This window comes from Monodon monoceros, unplaced genomic scaffold (assembly GCF_005190385.1).
Source record: "Monodon monoceros isolate NGI ecotype Baffin Bay Population unplaced genomic scaffold, NGI_Narwhal_1 Super_Scaffold_16, whole genome shotgun sequence".
Lineage (NCBI taxonomy): Eukaryota > Metazoa > Chordata > Mammalia > Artiodactyla > Monodontidae > Monodon > Monodon monoceros.
In genome coordinates, this window is record NW_021703772.1 from 73,105,103 (window position 1) to 73,124,191 (window position 19,089).

At 39.7% G+C, this 19,089-nt stretch overlaps 1 protein-coding gene across 4 annotated transcripts in view; it reads left to right on the forward strand.

Annotated features, from left to right (window-relative positions):
* The window catches only part of CCDC148 (coiled-coil domain containing 148), a 408,125-nt gene that overhangs the window by 352,324 nt on the left and 36,712 nt on the right, over positions 1-19,089 (forward strand). Inside the window, exon 15 of one of the 4 annotated variants that reach the window (XR_003793867.1) lies at positions 4,113-4,137. The exons of the other annotated variants lie outside the window; for them this stretch is intronic. The gene's annotated coding sequence lies outside the window, so the exon portion shown is untranslated. Of the gene's footprint in view, positions 1-4,112; positions 4,138-19,089 lie in introns of those variants that run through there. 4 annotated transcript variants of the gene reach the window in all.

A 19,089-nucleotide genomic window follows, 5' to 3' on the forward strand; every position in this document is an offset into this window, starting at 1 on the left:
AACCACTGTGCCACCAGGGAAGTCCCCACTGAGCCAAATTCTGAGAACACAAAGAGGATGAAATGGATGGGTGTCTTCCCTAAAGGAATTTACACTCTAGTGGGGAAGAGAGATGGGTGGTAAATATGATGGGTGCTTTGAGAACTCAAAGGAGAGGTCCTGAATCCAGGCTGGAGGAAGGCGGGGTGGGGCGTTTCTAGGAGGATGTGATGCCTAGGCTGAGTCCTGAAGAAAGATGAGGTCCCCAAAAATATTGCTGAAGGTGGAGGTGGGGTGAATATGAGAAGCCTGTGCTCCCTGCCCATGGAACAGTGTGCAAAATGCACAGAAGTGACAGAAAAAGCATCACATTGAGAGAACTATTAGTAACACTGTGTGGCTTTACTTCTGTGTATTTGCACCAGAACATCTCAGACAGGGCCTTTGGTGGCTTTCAGTTTTTGAGATTCTGGTATTTTGAAAAATAGAGAAAGGCCAAAACAGACTTACAGTAATTGTAATATATTTTAAATGTTGACATTGAATGAACTGGCATCTTAACTCTTTTAATAAATGATAGTCAAGTTGTGCTATTCACAAGATATTGCAGGGCTACTAAAACATTTCTTAATTCATCGCACACTATGAGTTTAATGGAACACAGTTTAAGAGTACCTTACGTTCTTCCCTTTCTTTCAGTGTAATCGGTGAATTATGGGTATATGCATATAAAGTCTAATTTTAGACCGAAGGCCCCCCTGGACCCACGGGGCTGGGCCTGCCTCCCAGAGGCCATGCTGTGGTGCCCTGTTCCTTCCTCCCAGACAGTCCCTTCTGCCGTGGCCCAGAATCTCTGCTCTTAGGGAGCCTCTCCATGAGGTACCCATTGAAGATCACATCCATCCACCTGAGGCTGCAGCAAGCACCCTCGCCCAAGAAACAATCTCACACACACACACACACACACACACACACACACACACACACACCCCAGCACCAACCTCACAGCCTGGTGGAGATAGGGGTGAGAATGCACAGCAAAGTCCCCACATGCACTCCCTTCTTTTTTCCCTCTTTCTGTGCAGGTCTCTCAGGGTGGGGATGGGGTAACAAAGAGTCCCTACCTCTGCCACAGCAGACCCCCAGCTCCACCATTTGGCCCATATAGCACCATCGATGGCTTGAAAGAGCTCGAAAATGACTTGTTATCCATTCAGATGCTAAGCAGTTTTTTTTCTTTTATTCATTCAGCAAATATTTACTGAGTATACACTATGCTCCAAGAAGTCTAGGAAGTGCTGGAGATAACGGTGTGAGTAGGATAGTTCTGGCTTCTGTGATTTCTTCCACAAACAGACTGGCATTCCATGAATAGAGAAGATGCAAGTTATCACCCATCTCATACTACCTTTCTATAGTTTGTAACACATGTATTAAGTGTATCTTCATCATTCTATTCTTTAGACCTAATAACTAAAACTTACTGAATCTTTGGCTCTTTCCTTAAGTGTTTACTTTCTTTTTTTTTTTTTTTTTTCGGTACGCAGGCCTCTCACTGTTGTGGCCTCTCCCGTTGTGGAGCACAGGCTCCGGACGCGCAGGCTCAGCGGCCATGGCTTACGGGCCCAGCTGCTCTGCAGCATGTGGGATCTTCCCAGACCGGGGCACGAACTCGCATCCCCTGCATTGGCAGGCAGATTCTTAACCACTGCGCCACCAGGGAAGCCCATGTGTTTACTTTCTGATACGTAGATTGTAATTGCCTCAAATCTTTTTTGGAAGAAAGGAGGTATTAAAAAATACACAATTGTTTCCTTTATAGTGTAGATGTGTTGCCGCTTGATATTTTCACGCATATATGCAAAGAAAATGTACCTTATTTTCTATTAGCCATGCAGTCTTTCTCACAGTGCCCACTGTCCTAGAAGCTGGGGCAGAAGGTAGTGATTTTAAACTTGCCAGTCAACAGCGTCTTCACATCTTTGGTTACATCGTCTCATTTATATGACCTGTTCTGTTTGAGAGGCATGCTCTGTCTTTTCGATTTCCTGCCCCTGTCCACTGCTCCTATGTGAAATGACGCCTACTGAATGGAGTGGGTGGGAGGGACTTACTGGATTTCTTGGCAGCGAGGAAGAGGAGGGCTCCCGGAGCCATGAGCTCAGTTCCTTGTCCTTTGGCAGGTGGCAGGTCAGGCAGTCTCCACTGTGTCCTTGTGAGGAATCTGTGGCTACTTGGGTTGGTCTGTGAGTCCCTGAATGAGGCCACTGAGATGCAGCCAATCCCATCTCGTGCTAATGGAACATCATGCAGTCATCTCTGATGTCTGTGGCCTACTATTTGTCTCCAACCCCAAAGCCCCCTTCCCTTGTGGCCTCTCTGTTCAGGCCTCTGGCCTCTGACGGCCCACTAGCATCCAAGAACTTCTATGTCCCTCGAGAGAGACTCAAGAACTTTCAGGCCCCTGCCTGCCAGACCTAGGCTTGGGGAGCCACTGGTGTCTCTGGCTGTCTCTCCCGATTCTTCTCTCCCCACCATGGCTGCACTAATTCCCTCACCCCATGGTGGATGTGGGCCCAGGCTGAATGTGGAACTTCTCCTAGAGACTTGCAACCTCCCCTAGGCAACATCAAAGGATGCAGGCCTCTGGCTCCGATGTTCTCAGGCTGACCTGTGCTTAGTTGGATATTTATATAGTACTCTCTCCCTTGAATTTCATCCCCAAGGGTGGATGGTCACCAAGGACCCTTGTCTGACCTTCTTGCCCCACTTCTCCTACCCGCTCATTCCCATAACTAGAAGGTAATGTCCTCTTCGGACCTTTTCTCCCTGTCTGATGTGAAATACCCCTGTATACTGAATTGCCCCTGACTTCTAGCAATCTCCGTGTTCAAGATTAGCAGACCTAGTTTTCAGTATGTTAATAGAAACATAAACATTTTTCAAATCCTTGTTTTTTTTCACATTGCCTGACTAGGGACTCAAAACTCCTATTCAAAGCATCAGAATTCCCTACTCCATGGATAAACAACAAGGTCCTACTGTATAGCACAGGGAACTATATTCAATATTTGTAATAAACTATAATGGAAGAGAATCTGAAAAAGAATATATATTCATATATATGTGTATATAACTGAATCACTTTGCTGTATGCCAGAACCTAACACATTGTAAATCTACTATACTTCAATTTAAAAAATGAAAAAAAAACAAAACAGAATTTCCAACTCCCATCCCCTGGCAGATAGGTAGGAAAATGGACTATGAAAATGGCCATGTACAAAAAAGGAAAAAGGAGCTTAGTAATATGTTTCAAAAGTACTATCTCCATTATGATTTTTTTTTTTTTTTTTTTTTTTTTTTGCGGTACGCGGGCCTCTCACTGTTGTGGCCTCTCCTGTCGCGGAGCACAGGCTCCGGACGCGCAGGCTCAGCGGCCATGGCTCACGGGACTAGCCGCCCCGCGGAATGTGGGATCTTCCCGGACCGGAGCACAAACCCGTGTCCCCTGCATCGGCAGGCAAGTCCTTCAAATGGAAAGGACTTAACTTACAACTGCCCTGCTTGCTTTGGTGGCCTTTCTTACTGGGAATACAACTCCCACAGTGTGATGAAAGCTTACATTTCCTGTTCCCCAATGGCTGATCTTGAAACCAACACCAGTGCCTCAGTGATTTTATAGCCACTCTGAGAAGCCAGCAAAGGTCAGCGGTACACCCCGAGTGGCTTGATCAACAGAGGCGCTTAAGACTGAAACCACTTGACTTCTGAATATACTTGACTTCAATTTTTAGAATGTTTCTGTTCTTAATGATGTTAGAGAAAAGGAAACGTGAGACAGAATACCAAACAAAATTCAAGAAAAGCTCTTTTATTGGAAATGAAGCATGATAGTTTGAATCAATAGCAGACAGGAATAAAATTTAAATGCTTTCTCTAAGTTCAAAATAATCACTCTTGACTCAGAATGGAAATCTGAGGACAAGGAAAAATAATGCAAAGAATAAGAAGCAGAATGTCTGTAACAATAGTGATTAATTCAGCATTATGCCAGGCCAGACTCTGGACTATCTCTTTCAGTCCTCACAACAAGCCTCTGAAATGGGTCTTATTATTTTTCCAATTTTCAGATGAGGCAGTTGAAGCCCAAAGAGGTTAAATGAGGTGCCTAAGATCCTACAATAAGTAACCTGAGACTGGAATTCACACCTAGGTCTGCCCAACTACAGAGTTGTGAAAACTTTTTCTATTTCACCACTGTTTTTAAATTTTGGTGTCCTTTAAAAGAAGACAAGCGTCCAAGGAGAATGGCATCAACAAGAGAAGGGAATTTGATGTGCATCTTAAAGGTGGTGTAGGACTGGGATGTGAAGAGCATCTCTGCAATACCTTACCGTGCTGGTCTGAAGGGTTGTTGATTTCATGCATTTCCGGGAAAGGAAGGCATAGCTAAGCCATAGCTGGTGTGAGCTCTGTGGAAAACGCTGAAGTGAAATAGCCCTAGTAAAATGGTAGCCCAGTCCTAACGCAGATTTTAAAAATCATCTCACTGCCAAAATTTAAGTTGACCTTTAAAATGTGCCTCAAACACACTTTAACTTACAGTTTAGCTCATCTCAGGCTTACTACTTCCCATGGTTTTACCCCCAAAGCTGAGTCTAGTTCAACACCCTGCCTGCAGCAAGTTCTGTCTGCTCCTGAGCTGTCCCTGAAAAGGGAATTAAAAGGCACAGAGCTGAGAGACTCCTAATCATTCCGATGACTTTGGACCTTGGAGATTAAAGCCCGTGTTTGTTTCTCAGCACCAGATGAAAGTGCCCCAAGTGGAAGGTGAAGAATATTTTAAATCAGACTCGCACTTGGAAGGAAGCTCTGTGACTTTGACAAACCTCACAACATGAGAGGGGGGCTATTTTCCTTGGAACAAAAGGAAGGTTCAGTTCTAACCTCTCACAAAAAACCAAGATTATTACTGCTGCAGCCCAAAAGGGCTCAGATGGGAAAATAATGCTAATACTTCATGGAGGTGGTGAATTCTAGGCCCAGAAAGTCATGAAATGTCAAAGCTGCCTGATTCTAATTTGGGTTTAGCTGAGGCACAGAGAGCGGCATGTTTTATGGTGCTCTGCTAACACTACTAGGTGCAATACATTGAGTTAAACATTAATTATTTTGCTGAAGAAGTAGGAAGTCTTGAGTACATAATCATGATTACAGTTAAATTTCTGTTAATGCCTCACCTTAGGAATGTCATGACTTTCCAAAAGTGTGATTCCTTTGAACACTTCACCTTAGCTTTGCATTTCATTCTCTGCTGTGATGATTGTTGGTGCTTCTCTGAATATTTTATGTTAGTATTCTTTACATTTTAAATTCTGAAATATTTCAAACATATAAAAATGTGCAGTTGTAACAGATGACTGTGAAGTTGCCACACACATTTTACAATTTCTAACATTTTGCCATATTTAATACAAAAAAAAATTTTTTTTAAATGAATCCATTAAAACCCTCTCCACCTTCTTTCTCCTTGGATTACTTCTGCTTTCTCCCCAGTGGTAACCACTACTCTGAGGTTGATGGATATCTTCCTAGGGCACGTTTCGTAACTTCTACTTGTAAGTGTATATATGTATATATGTGTATATATATATATGCTATACATGCACAGCACGGGCAGATTCAAGGTATATACATAAAACCTGCTCATGTAGTTATAATGTACTTATAAATACATACTTTAAGGTATATATATATATATATATATATATATGGCGAGAGAGAGAGAGACAGGAGAATACCATATATATTCTTTGCAGTTGCCTTTTTATAGGTTGCCTTATACCTTACATTTTTAGGTTGCTTTCAGTTTTTCCCAGTGAGCATCCTTATATATATATATATATCCTTGTGTATGCAATGAGAGTTTCTCTAACGTCTGGACATATATTTACACGTATTCAATTTTACTAGGTATTATTACACTGCCTTACAAGGTACCAAGTTATACGTATGCCAACAGTGTATAACATGCCTTATTTTCCCATATCCTTGGCAATAAATCTTGTGTTATTAGCTGTTTAATTCTTTTGACAACGTGATGGTCATAAAATGGTATCTCTTTGCTTCATTTTACATTTCCCTGATTATTAGGAAGGTCAAGCATTTTTTGAGTTAAATACATTTACAAATATTTTGATTACTGATGTATTTTTATTCATTTCTTCTATCTTATTTTGTGTTTCTAATTATATAGAGAGATATAGAGAGCACTTCTTTTCACTTCTTTCCTGCCTTCTATAGAATGATTAGGTTCTCTGTAGACTCCATGTCCCTCTGTTGATTTTGAAGTTATATATACTATTTCTGTTCTTCTAATAGTTACCCTTACATTTTAACAAGCATGCTTGACTTAACAAAATTTATGGTTAATTAATGCCTTGACTCTTCTCCCGAATAACACAAGAAACTTGGAATTCTTTAACTCTAGCTATTACTTCATGTTTTCCATGTGAAGCAGCTTAATCTACCCTGTTTTCAGGTCCCCCCACCCCCATTAGTCATTATTATGGCTATTGTGGTATTTTTAGTTAATAATAATTTCCATTACCCACATCTGCCAATGTCTTTGATCATTGTTGCTTCTCGTATCTTACTCCTTCCTTCTGTGTTTAATTTCTTTCTTTCTAAAGCACATTATGTAATAGTTCTTCAGCATGGGCTTTTGTCTGAAAAATGCCTTTATTTTGCCCTCATTTTGCAGTGATTTTTTAGTATGGTATAGAATTCCAGATTGATGGTTATTTTCCCTCAGTCCCCACGGGATATTAGTTCATTGTCTTATGGTACCTGTTGTTGCTGATGAAGAGTTTGCTTTCATTTACTTATGTATTAGAGTAAGTAATCTGTCTGTCCTTCCTTGTGGCTTTGAAATTTTCTCTTCATATTCTCAAGTTAGCATTTAGGTGTGAGTTTAAAAAATATAAAATTCTTCTCAGGGCTCGTCGTGCTTCCAAATTATGAGAAAATAGGTCTGTTATAAACTCAGGAAAATTCCCACTATTTCTTCCTTGGATATATTGTCTTCTCTGGCACTCCGGTTAGATATATGCCAGGCCATGTCAGTCTGTCCTCCTAATGTCTTAACTTTTTCATATTATCCTATTTCTTTGCTTCTCTGCTACAAACTGAGAAATTTTCTCAAGCTTTTCTTCTTCACTCATTCTCTTTTTAGGTGTGTTTAACCTGCTGTTTCATTCATCTGCAATCTATTGCAGTAACATCTTAAATTCTTCACATCTCCCTGTATCCATACCCTATTCCACATACCTATGCAATGCAATGTCCTCTCACCATGAATGGGAGTGCCTGTCCCCACTCTTGACTCTGGGCTTAATCATTTCACTGTTTTGATCAAGAAAACGAGGCAGAAGTGACAGCGTGTCGGTTGTTTGTGCCCTCGCCCTATCATTGTCATAAGAACATGCTCGCTAGTCTGCTGGAGGGTGAGAAACATGTAAAACGGAGCCCGGTCACCCCTGTCACCCCAACTGAAGACAGCTTAGATCAGCCAATAGCCAGCTGACCACGCCCCCATAAGTGAGCAAGCCCAGCCAAGGGCAGCAGAGTCACCTAGCCCCAGCTGACCCTAGGAATGTAACGAACAAATGCCTGTTGTTGCACAGCTCCCAAGTCCAGGGCAATAGCATTACTCTGGCAATAGATAACTGATACACCACCCACTGGGGTTCTTTTCAATGAATGTTTTTCACTTGTAGATATTCTAATTGTTACTTTTTCAAATTTGCCTATTCTTTGTAATTCCTATTGTTTCTATATGTTTCTATTCTGTCTTTTGTCTACTTAATCATTTTAAACATAACCATTTTATAACTTCTTTCAGACTGTTAAATTATCTCAAGTTCTTGGGGTGCTCATCTTTCTGTTTGTTGTGTCCACTGATTTCTCTCATAAGGGATTGTTTCCTCATTTTATGTATAATTTTAACTTTTGAGCCCATATTTGTTTTTTCTATGTGTGTTCAGTATAGATAGATTTAGGAAAGTGTTCCAAGGCAGTGGTCTTGTATTTGCTTCTGCTGGGAGCTCCAAGTGTATCCCCAGTCCAGGACCAGATTTACATTAATTTCATGTCCTGAGGATTTCAGCACCAGGTGGCTAGCATAAATTGTTTTTCTATGACCACACATCATACTTTGTTTCAGTTTCTCACTGGAAACTTTTCCTATTCATATCTGCTGACAGAGACAAACTTCCTTTACGTTTCAAGACTGGTCATCTGAACCTTTAATCCTCTTTCACTGAAGGTACAGAATTGCCAAGGTCCCAGCCTAATGCAAGAGTTTCAGGTCCAAGTTCCACCTTCTATGGGTCAGGACCATATGTGTGTGTGTCCCATAAAACCCCAGCACCTTCGCATGAGGGTCTACTCCAAGGTAGATCTTCACTGGGCCACGATGACATCAGCTTGTGAGCTGATACTCTTCATTTCTGAAATTCAAGATTAGCTTTGTTCCTTAAAGTTCACCCAATATTGACTTTTACACAGTATTCCTTTTTATTTACTTTAGGAGAAATGTCCATGTTGCTCAGTTTTCCATGTTGCTTGCACATGCTTTGTTTAGTAAGCACAGACAATTGCTTGTAAAAATTAGACAGAGAATATTTTTGAACTGACCCAGTCCTCAGGCAAAAGAAAAACATGGTTTATTACAAAGAATATGGCTTAGTTAACAAACTGAAGAATAAAAACCATATGATCATCTCAATAGATGCAGAAAAAGCTTTTGACAAAATTCAACACCCATTTATGATAAAAACTCTCCAGAAAGTGGGCATAGAGGGAACCTACATCAACATAATAAAGGCCATGTACGACAAACCCACAGCAAACATCATTCTCAATGGCGAAAAACTGAAAGCATTTACTCTAAGATCAGGAACAAGACAAGGATGTCCACACTCACCACTATTATTCAACATAGGTTTGGAAGTCCTAGCCACGGCAATCAGAGAAGAAAAAGAAATAAAAGGAATACAGATTGTAAAAGAAGAAGTAAAACTGTCACTGTTTGCAGATGCCATGATACTATACATAGAGAGTCCTAAAGATGCCACTAGAAAACTACTAGAGCTAATCAATGAATGTGGTAAAGTTGCAGGATACAAAATTAATGCACAAAAACCTCTTGCATTCCTATACACTAATGATGAAAAATCTGAAAGAGAAATTAAGGAAACACTCCCATTTACCATGGAAACCAAAAGAACAGAATACCTAGGCATAAACCTACCTAGGGAAACAAAAGACCTGTATGAGGAAAACTATAAGACAGTGATGAAAGAAATTAAAGACGATACAAACAGATGGAGAGCTATACCATGTTCTTGGATCAGAAGAATCAATATTGTGAAAATGGCTGTACTACCCAAAGCAGCCTAGAGATTCAATGCAATCCTTATCAAATTACCAGTGGCATTTTTTACAGAACTAGAACAAAAAATCTTAAAATTTGTATGGAGGCACAAAACACCCCGAATAGCCAAGGTAGTCCCGAGGGAAAAAAATGGAGCTGGAGGAGTCAGACTCCCTGACTTCAGACTATACTACAAAGCTTCAGTAATCAAGACAGTATGGTACTGGCACAAAAACAGAAACATAGATCAATGGAACAGGATAGAAAGCCCAGAGATAAACCCACGCGCCTATGGTCAACTAATCTATGACAAAGGAGGCAAGGATATACAGTGGAGAAAAGACAGTCTCTTCATTCAATAAGTGGTGCTGGGAAAACTGGACAGCTACATGTAAAAGTATGAAATTAGAACACTCCCTAACACCATACACAAAAATAAACTCAAAATGGATTAAAGACCTAAATGTAAGGCCAGACACTTTCAAACTCTTAGAGGAAAACATAGCCAGAACACTTTATGACATAAATCACAGCAAGATCCTTTTTGACCCACCTCCTAGAGAAATGGAAATAAAAATAAACAAATGGGACCTAATGAAACTTAAAAGCTTTTGCACAGCAAAGGAAACCATAAACAAGACCAAAAGACAACCCTCAGAATGGGAGAAAATATTTGCAAATGAAGCAACTGACAAAGGATTAATCTCCAAGATTTATAAGCAGCTCATGCAGCTCAATAACAAAAACACAAACAACCCAATCCAAAAATGGGCAGAAGACCTAAATAGACATTTCTCCAAAGAAGGTATACAGATTGCCAACAAACACATGAAAGAATGCTCAACATCACTAATCATCAGAGAAATACAAATCAAAACTACAATGAGGTATCACCTCACACTGGTCAGAATGGCCATCATCAGAAAATCTGCAAACAATAAATGCTGCAGAGGGTGTGGAGAAAAGGGAACCCTCTTGCACTGTTGGTGGGAATGTAAATTGATACAGCCACTATGGAGAACAGTATGGAGGTTCCTTAAAAAACTAAAAATAGAACTACCATACGACCCAGCAATCCCACTACTGGGCATATACCCTGAGAAAATCATAATTCAAAAAGAGTCATGTACCAAAATGTTCATTGCAGCACTCTTTACAATAGCCAGGTCATGGAAGCAACCTAAATGTCCATCATCGGATGAATGGATAAAGAAGATGTGGCACGTATATACAATGGAATATTACTCAGCCATAAAAAGGAATGAAATTGGGTCATTTGTAGAAACGTGGCTGGATCTAGAGACTGTCATACAGAGTGAAGTAAGTCAGAAAGAGAAAAATAAATATCGTATATTAATGCATATATGTGGAACCTAGAAAAATGGTACAGATGAACCGGTTTGCAGGGCAGAAATAGAGACACAGATGTAGAGAACAAACATATGGACACCGAGGGGGGGAAGTGGGGGGTGGGGCGGCGGTGTGATGCACTGGGAGATTGGGATTGACATATATACACTAATTTGTATAAAATAGGTAACTAATAAGAACCTGCTGTATAAAAAAATAAAATTCAAATATTCAAAAAAAAACCAAAGAATATGGCTCAGGACAAAAGTTGTTTTTTGTTTTTTTTTTTTAAATAGCCTTTATTTTTGTTAAGCACTCAAAATAGCCTCTGTCTCTTTTAAGTACTAAAGAATTGACATAAGCAGGTTTTGGACTTATGATAATGTATTTCCAAGCATCTCTCATAACTCTGTTATATTCTGTGATTTGCTTTATGAGAATATGTCTATTCCTTTTTTTTCCTAGTAACACTTGATTCCTATTCTCTAACTCATTTGAGTTGTAACAACACAGCAAATCAACCTTTAGAATAGGACAGAGGCATGACACACCACATTTTTAATAGTAAATTTTATTTGAAAAAAAAATTTTAAATGCCTTTAAATGAATACTTTTTAAATGCCATAATGTGTGGTTTTCTAACAAATAACCTGGGTTACTGGGCATCTCCCCTCTCTTTTAGGCAGAGCCTGATCTTTCTCCTTTCTTAGGGTGAAGGAAGGGACTGGGGGACAAGTATATTTTATATATATGAGTGTATATCTGTATATCTGTTAATCCCAAACTTCCAATTTATCCTTTCCCCTCCTTCCCCCTTGGTAACCATAAATTTGTTTTCTATGTCTGAGTCTACTACTGTTTTGTAAATAAGTTCATTTGTATCATTTTTTGGATTCCACATATAAGTCATATCATATGATATTTGTCTTTCTCTGTCTGACTTACTTTACTCAGTAGGATAATGTCTAGGTCCATCCATGTACCTGCAAATGGCATTATTTCATTCTTTTTTATGGCTGAGTAATGTTCCATTTTGTGTGTGTGTGTGTGTGTGTGTGTGTGTGTGTGTGTGTGTGTGTGTATGTATATATATTGTGTGTGTATGTATATATATACCACATCTTTTTAAGCAAATTGTTTGTTGATGGGCACTTGGGTTATTTCCATGTATTGGCTATTGTAAATAATGCTGCTATGAAACTAGGGTGCATTTATCTTTTCAAATTAGAGTTTTAATTGTTTCTGGATATGTACCCAGGAACGGGATTGCTGGATCATATGGTAACTCTATTTTTAGTTTTTCAAGGAATCTGTATACTTTTCTCCACAGTGGCTGCACCAGTTTGCATTCCTACCAACAGTGCAGGAGGGTTCCTTTTTCTCCACACCCACTCCAGCATTTATTATTTGTAGACATTTTGATGATGGCCGTTCTGACTGGTGTGAGGTGATACCTCATTGTAGTTTTGATTTGCATTTCTCTAATAATTAGCAATGTTGAGCATCTTTTCATTTGCTTTTTGGCCATCTATGTCTTCATTGGAGAAGTGTCTATTTAGATCTTCTGCCCAATTTTTTTTTATAAATTTATTTATTTATTTATTTTTGGCTGTGTTGGGTCTTCATTGCTGCATGCGGGCTTTCTCTAGTTGCGGCGAGCAGGAGCTACTCTTCGTTGCAGTGCGTGGGCTTCTCATTGTGGTGGCTTCTCTTATTGTGGAGCATGGGCCTTAGAGTGCATGGGCTTCAGTAGCTGTGGCTCGTGGGCTCTAGAACTCAGGCTCAGTAGTTGTGGCACACAGGCTTAGTTGCTCTGCAGCATGTGGGATCTTCCCGGACCAGGGCTAGAACCCATGTCCCCTGCATTGGCAGGCGGATCCTTAACCACTGTGCAACCAGGGAAGTCCCTTCTGCCCATAGTTTGCAAATATTTTCTCCATTCTGTAGGTTGTCTTTTCATTTTGTTTATTGTTTCCCTTGCTGTGCAAAGGCTTTTAAGTTTAATTAGGTCCCACTTGTTTAATTTTGCTTATGTTTCCATTACTCTGGGAAACAGATCCAAAAAAAATTTCCTGCGATTTATGTCAAAGAGTGTTCTGCCTAAGTTTTCCTCTAGGAGTTTTACAGCATCTGGTCTTACATTTAGGTCTTTAATCCATTTGGAGTTTATTTTTGTGCATGGTGTTAGAGAATGTTCTAATTTCATTCTTTCACATATTGCTGTCTAGTTTTCCCAGCACCACTTATTGAAGAGATTGCTTTTCTCCACTGTATATTCTTTCCTCCTTTGTCACAGATTAATTGACCATAAGTATGTGGGTTTATTTCTGGGCTTTCTATCCTGTTCCATTGGTCTATGTGTCTGTTTTTTGTGCAGGTACTATACTGTTTTGATTACTGTAGCTTTGTAGTATAGTCTGAAGTCAGGGAGAATGATTTCTCCAGCTCTGTTCTTCATTCTCAAGATTGTTTTGGCTATTTGGGGTTTTTGTGTTTCCATACACATTTAAAAACATTTTTTCGCATCCTGTGAAAAATGCTATTGGTAATTTGATAGAGATTGCATTGAATCTGTAGATTGCCCTGGGTAGTATGGCCATTTTAACAATATTTATTCTTCCAATCCAAGAACACAGTATATCTTTCCATCTGTTTGTGTCATCTTCAATTACTTTCATCAGCATCTTATAGTTTTTGGAGTATAGGACTTTTGCCTCCTTAAGTAGGTTTATTCCTAGGTATTTTATTCTTTTTGATGCAATGGTAAATGAGATTGTTTCCCTAATTTCTCTTTCTGCTATTTCACTGTTAGTGTACAGTAATGCAACACATTTCTCCATATTAATTTTTTATACTACAACTTTACCAAATTCATTGATGAGCTCTAGTAGTTTTCTGGTGGTGTCTTTGGGATTCTCTATGTAGAGTATCATGTCATCTACAAACAATGAGAGTTTTACTTCTTCCTTTCCTATTTGGATTGCTTTTATTTGTTTTTCTTCTCTGATTGCTATCGCTAGGACTTCCAAAACTATGCTGAATAAAATTGGTGAGAGTGGGTGTTCTTGTCTTTTTCCTGATCTTAGAGGGAATGCTTTCAGCTTTTTACTGTTGAGTATGATGTTGTTGTTACAAATGTGTTATAAATTTTAAAGTTATTCACATTAAATGAAATTTAAATTTGGTTCCTTAGTCACATTAGCCACATTTCCAGTGCTCAATAACAGTATGTGACTGATGGCTACTGTATTGAAAGGCAAATAAGAAACACTTCCATCATAGCAGAAAGTTCTATTGGACAGCAGTGGTCTGGAGCAGTGAGCAACAAACTTTTTCTCTAAAGAGCCAGATAGTAAATATTTTTGGAGTTGAGGACCAGTTCCCTTCACAACTACTCAGTACTGTATTTGTAGCATGAAAGCAGCCATAGTCCATGTGTAAATAAGCAGGCATGGCCATGTTCCAATAAAACTTTATTTACAAAAAACAGACTTTTGCCTAAGGGCTGGATCTTCTGGCCTAGAAGATCTGAAAGTTCCCACATGCTTCAGTGTAGGGACAGGAGCCACTGAAAGATTTGGACTAGTGGAGTCCCAGGATAGGACCAAATTACCTGATTTTGATTACCAAATTACCAAATTACCAAAACAGTGCAGGTCCAGGTGCAATTTAGCAGACCCAACCTACCAAGGACCAGACTTAGCATTGAAGAACAGCACACAAACTTGCACACACAGAGTCAAGGCCATCTTGAGAAGGAGCAGGGAGAGAGGGAAGAAACCCACAAGACCAACCTCAAATAAGCCAAATGATGTAAAAGAGACTGTTTAAGTGGAACAGACAGTGATGCCATTTGTTGGCAAATGTAAATGTCATCACCCACTGTCCCAAACCCACCACCTCAGTCTATGCTGAAGGAATAGGGTGAAACTCAAGAGGAACTTTAGATCAATTCTAGAAAACAAATAAGCCATAATTTCTTTGCATCTCTGAGTTAGAGTAAATAAAAGGTTAATACTGCTACACAATATTTTCTCACATGCACATGAAACTTAGGAAAGAAAATCTTTGCACTCTTTCTAGGAGCTCTGGTTTGAGCTCATTCATCTCTACAGCCCCTCCAGGGCCTCCCTGTGACTGATGATCTGCACTGAGGCATTGTGTGAAGAGAACACGGGCCTCGGAGAGAGAGAACCTGGGCTCCAGCTGTGCAGCTTCTGCTGAACCTCTTAACCATTCTAGGCCTCAGTGACCTCATCTGCCACACAGGAATGTGAATCAAATGATTCCTAAGTTCTTATGCAGCTCAGATAACAATTTATGATTCATCTAAAAGACATTTGGCTGGGGTTGTAGCCTGTGATTATAATTAACATGGTGAACAAGATCACGTGTTAATGAGTAAAGTCTTAGCTTTATTAGTAAGTTTCTATCAGTTCACTGAAACGTTCTGACATTTTATATTTGGTTGACTGTGGGATCATCTTATCATTCAAACTGTATTAGTCTGCTTGGGTGGCCATAACAAAATACCAAACGCCAGGTGGCTTAAACAACAGACATTTATTTCCTCACAGTTCTGGAGCCTAGAAGTCTGAAATCAGGGTACCAGCACGGTCAGTTCCTGATGAGGACCCTCTTCCTGGTTGCAGATGGCCACATTCTTGCTGTGTCCTCACATGGCAGAGAGAAATACACAGAAAGAAAGAGAGCTCTCTGGTGTCTCCTCTTATAAGGGCACTTACATCATGAGGTCCCATGCTTATAACCTCATCTAAACCTAATTACCTCCAAAGGCTCCATGTCCAAACACCATCACACTGGAGATTATAGCTTCAACATATGAACTTGGCAAAGGGACTCAATTCAGTCCATAGCACAAACCTTGAAATTACTTTATGCTTGGATGCTGAGTTCTTGGAATTTTGCTCTCTGGTTATGTACAAAACCAAAGGAGATGCTCTTCTCATCAGTAGGAAACTTTTGAGGAAGAAGTATCAAATTGAGTCTCACCTTTTCTGAGGTTCAAAGCAGAGGTAGGATATGGAAATGACTGCCTTGGTTATCAGCTATTGTGATAGCTAATATTTACTGGGTAGCTTATTTCCACGAAGCACTCTTCAAAGTGTATTATATGAACCATCTCATTTCACCCTACAGCAACCTTATTAGACCTACGTAGAGATGAAGACACTAATATGTGGAAAGCCTAAGGAACTTACATAAGGTCCCATAGCTAATATGAGACTGAGTCTGGATATGAAACCCCACAGACGAGTTCCAGAGCCTGTCCTAATCACCGTGCTCTACAGCCTCAGGCTGGACACAGATTATGGGGAGAGTCCACATACACACACACACACACCCCACAGATGTGCTTGAACAAATTAACATATTAATGCCTATAAGCTGTTTATACTTTATGATGGACTTTAATCAACTCAGCAAAATGCTTTTTCTTAACATCTGGCTAAGATCAGAATTTCAGGATATGGGAGTTTTGATGAGTGGTGAAGAGAAAGAAGCTATTATGGTTTGGGGCAGTTGAGGGATGAGAGGCCTGGAAAGAAGGCTGAATTTAAGAGCCATGAACTACTAGGGTATGAGACAAAGACTTAAGTGCTTGAAGAGAGGAAAAGGGTGGGAGAGAAAAAGGAGACCATAATGAGGAGGAGAGTATAGAAAGCTGGGTGCTCACTCTCCAGAGTTCTGTGTGCCAGACACTGTTCTCAGGACATTACAAAGGTATTCTCTAATTTATCCCCACAATAATCTTTGGAAGTAGATTTTACTACTTCCATTTTGTAGCTATTGAATCCTGGGGATATTAAAAACACACCTAAAGTTATATACCTGGTAAATAGACAAACTTTGAACTAAAAAAATCTGTTCTCTGTGTACAGCCTTCCTAAGACATGGTTCATTTACTTCTGCCCTTTGGCCCAACATAGCCAACATCAGCCACTAAAACCTATCTTTGTGCCATCAAAGTGTTGAAGATTGGTCTTGCCTTGCCATCCAGATGTGATATATGGCTTATGTTAAAATGTGACTTCACATGGGGCAACACTCAGGAGAGGCTCAAAAAGTTCAGTGCTCCAGTTCAGTGACAATGGATAAATAGCCAGTTATCCTAACCATCATTTCAAATAGCCTCATAAGCAAAAGGCTGGTAGGCATTCATGTCCAATATGAAGGTGGCTGAGAGTACCAGCTGGATTTGCTGATGGTCAAGTTCACTAAATGGCTAGAGGTAGGAAACAAAGTCTGTAAGTGCAGAGATTCCTTACCATGTGTTTTCCCATCTTGCTTGGCTTTTTGAGGGGGTCTAAGATCTTACAAGACCCTGAAGTTACAACCAGGTGGATAGTTGTTTTTTGGGGTGGGACAGGAATGGAACATTGCTATCTTTAATCAATTATGGAAGATCTCCTCCATGACTGATAATCAGCAGCTCAGCTAATAGCAAGGTCATTTGCTTTGATGCCTCTTGGTTGACTTTGGGACCCTCAGGCCTTGTCCTCTTCACTTATGTCCCTCTACTCATCTCTCTCCTCCTTAACCGCTCTAAACTCTAATCAGGAACTCTTTGCTTAGCCTGGGCAATTCCCTTCCTCCCTTTTTCATGGGTTTTGTGCCTACAACTCTCTTCTCCCTCTCAGCTTTCATTCACTCCCCTTATCCAAAACCCTTTTCGTTGCCCAAATATTGGTTTCTAATACCATTCTCCAATAAAAGGAACCAGGGCTCCCTGGAGAATTGACTGATCCTGGGGCAGAAATATACAAAATGAGCCTGGCACATCTTTTCTTGTAGTGCCAGAAAATAAGGGAGTGCTTAAAAATTTTTGATTGGATTATGTCAAAGGGACACAGGAGTCAACTAAAAGAGTTCCCAATGGCAAAGCTGAAGCAATTTGAGAAACAAAATAAAGTAGTATTGAATTATGATATAAATTAGAAAATAAATATATATGAGTTCATACTGATATAAATAAATGATTGAATAAATTAATAAATGGCAAGAAGAGACAAATCTCCCATGCAGATAAATTTCAAATAATTTATGTATATACTCCACACTAAAGGAGCAGGAGCATAACTCCCCACTCCTTAGTGGCTGTGCTTAGTGACTTCCTTCCAAAATGTACAGTATGGAAAGGGGAAGAAAGAGCAACTTTCCAGTGGAGAAACCTGCTAAACACGACCTCAGCCAGGTGATCAAGGTGAATGTCAACAGTGATAAATCGTGTTGATAGTATGCACCCTGGATATTATGCAATGACAGTATCTCTTTACCTCTGTGGATTTTCTACTATGAGTAACACATTATTCTGGTCTTATCATGAGCAAAACATCAGACACATTTCAACAGTGAGGCATCTTACAAAATACCTGACCAGTATTCATCAAAACTCTCAAGGTCATTGAAACCAAGGAAAGTTGAAGAAACTGTCGTGGCCAAGAGGAGCCTAAGGAGACTCAATGACTAAACATAATGTGGTATCTTGGATGAAATCTGTTATGGGTTGAATTGTGTCCCCCCCAGAAAAGATATGTTGAAGTCCTAATCCCCAGTATCTTAGAATGTGACTATATTTGGAAATAGGGTCATTGCAATGTAATTAGTTAAGATGAGCACATACTGGAGTAGGGTATGTCCCTAATCCAATACTACTGGCATCCATATAAGAAGATGGCCATATGAAGAGAGAGACACAGGAGAAGGCCACTTGATGACAAAGGCAAAGGTTGGAGTATGCAGCTGCAAGTCAAGGAACATCAAAATTGCCAGAAAACCACTAGAAGCTAGGAAGAGGCAGGGAAGAATTCCTCTTCAGGTTTTAGAGGGAGCATGGCCCTGCTGACACCTTGATTTCAGACTTCTAGCCTCCAGAACTGTGAGACAATAAACTTCTGCTATCTCAAGCCACCCAGTTTGTGGAATTTTCTCATGGCAGCCTTGTGGAACTAATACAGTATCCTGGAACAGAAAAAAAAAAAAGGACAGTAGGTTAAAAACTAAGTCTGAATAAACTATTAATTATTAGTTAATGTATTGATATTGGTTCATTAATTCTAACAAATATACCATACTATTATAAGAAGGAGAAACTGATTGTGGATATATGGATTCTCTGTACTATCTTCTCAATTATTCAACAATGGAAAATGTTGAATAATGTCATATAATGGCAGTGTAAAACTCTAAAAATAAAGTATAACTTTAAAAAATCCTTTTCATATTTCAGCAATTGTTGAAATAAGTCCTCTTAATTCCTCCAAGCTTTGGTTTTGAAATCATCTGCTTCTATGTTGTTT